We start from the raw sequence: 2,276 nt of genomic DNA, 5'->3' as shown, positions 1-2,276 counted from the left end.
CACTAAATGATACGATGTAACGCGTATAACCTGTAATGGCCGACGAGCAATGAACGGCAACAAACAAGAGCACAGAAAATAAACGTGGTTTTGAATGACAACGGTACCGACGAGCAAGTAGGTACGCACACACGTTGACACCGGAGCTGGGGCGAGCAAAAAGTAGTAAGTAACGGCAACGCTCGGAGTCGCCGGCGCCGAGCCTGGTAACGGCTACCGCGACAGTCCAGCCAACATGATAGCGGTTAACAGCGCGTAGCGCCCACGACCTCGGTTACCGTGGTGGCCAACACAGCGCGACCACCGACGGCGGCAACTCGTTATCAAACGGATCGAACAAATCCTATCAGTAGTTTCAACCCGGGTACGCCGGTCCGAGCAGGGGGTGGTAACTCTATTGGCGAAAATAGTACATTAAAAATAGTTCATCCATCAAAAACTAGTGTCGCTGGTTTCTGTTCTCTCATATCTATGGTACTATCGCACTATCGCACAATCTCAAAAAAATTGACCGGTCTCTGGCTCTGTAAATCGCCAAACCACATTTTTCTGCGAACGAAATCCGCACAATTCGCATCTTTATTTCTGTTCTTGGTTCGTAATTGATTTCTTCTGGTTGTATAAAATAGTATTTGCTTTGCACTTTTCGGAATTCAACAATTCAAAACATGGGTAAAGAAGCATACAAATGTTGTGTGAAAGGCTGCACATTTAAAGGTAATTTTATATGTATAATATTAATATAACTAATATTTGTCAGTGGCATTTTTGTTAAAAATTGTCAGGAAACTGCTTAGAAATGAGGAAAGCATAATGTATGTCAGGTGCCTTTGCACCTACGTACGTTTTTGTTTCCCCATATTTTTTATAAATATTCCTATTTAATTACTTTTATTTTAATTGTAAAATGCATTTTTTAGTTTTCTTATGTATGACGATAGTCAACTAGTGTGTTTGGTAGGTTGTAAAAGTAAAATTACTAATAGCCAAAAGGTATGATAATTACAAATGTTCCTTATTAAAATATGTATGTTCTGTTATATTATGTCATATTATTTTGTTATATACTTAGTATTGTTATATTTTTTTTTTTTTATTAAATTTAGAATTTTTTTGTTTGAATTTACCTTATTTAATTCAACAATGTATGATTTAATGAATTTATATTAATATGCTGATTAATATTATTAATAAGTGTTTTATAATAATAAAACCTGATTCATATTTAATGTTGGTTGTTTTCCTTTGTCTGTTTGATAAAACTACTTTTAAATATATTAAGTATTTATGCAATATTTAAAGTTGTTATGTCACAAAAATAAATTAGATCAATATGAAAAAAAAAGTAAATAATAATTAAAAAAAAAAAAAGAAAATAATAATTTTAATATATTTTAAAAACGGCGGGAATATATTTTGCACCGGCCGCCGCTGCCGCGCCGTAGTTACTTCCATCAAACACCGGGAGCGCTGTTTTCAATGTTACAAAAATTAACACTGCGGTTGCCTATCTATTACAATTCTTGTCTATGGGTCCGAGTTTCCACACGTCAAAACAAATCGGTCCATGGGCTTGTACCATGTTGTCATAAGTGGTGTAATTAAATGTATGTATTTTATTATCGTTGTTTGAATACCCAACGATATTATTACGTCGATCGGCGACAATTTTTTAAAATAATAAATTTGGTCCATAATATTTGATATTGCCTTATGTAGTGTAATTAAAATTGTATAATATTATTATTATCCTAATAACGTTCCGTAAGTTTCATTATATTATGTCAACACAGTGTTGCAGCCAGGATTTAGTCAATGGTGATGGGAGGGTCTACTTTTTTATTCAATTTCTGGGTATAATTGCAGTTTAGCTACCACGCGATTTTTTCAATTTTTTTTTTTGAAACATATGTATTTAAACGAGTTAAGAACGATGGTGCAAAAATAAATTTGCGCAAATCATTAGTTTTGAAGTTATAAACTTGCGAAGTTCACTATTTTCGGTGTTTTACTCATGCGCGCAACACTTTATTTTAACGCTCTTATATAACGAATTTTTAAATTATTTTATAATTATTTTATGTTAACTGCGTAATCACTGCCTGTATACTACGACATCACTTACCCTGTTACCTACTTAAGGTGGTGTTGCATAGCAAGTCGGGGGATATTTTCGATTTGCGGAGCGGAGCGACGGCGCCGAGGAGCGTAGCGACGAGTGCCGCTAGCACCGCATCACTGTACGATGTGTTTTCAAATTGGTGGCTCGATGCAAC

This window comes from Acyrthosiphon pisum, chromosome X (genome assembly GCF_005508785.2).
Source record: "Acyrthosiphon pisum isolate AL4f chromosome X, pea_aphid_22Mar2018_4r6ur, whole genome shotgun sequence".
Taxonomy (NCBI): domain Eukaryota; kingdom Metazoa; phylum Arthropoda; class Insecta; order Hemiptera; family Aphididae; genus Acyrthosiphon; species Acyrthosiphon pisum.
The sequence above is the reverse complement of the archived record's forward strand: the minus strand, read 5'-3'. Positions refer to the sequence as shown.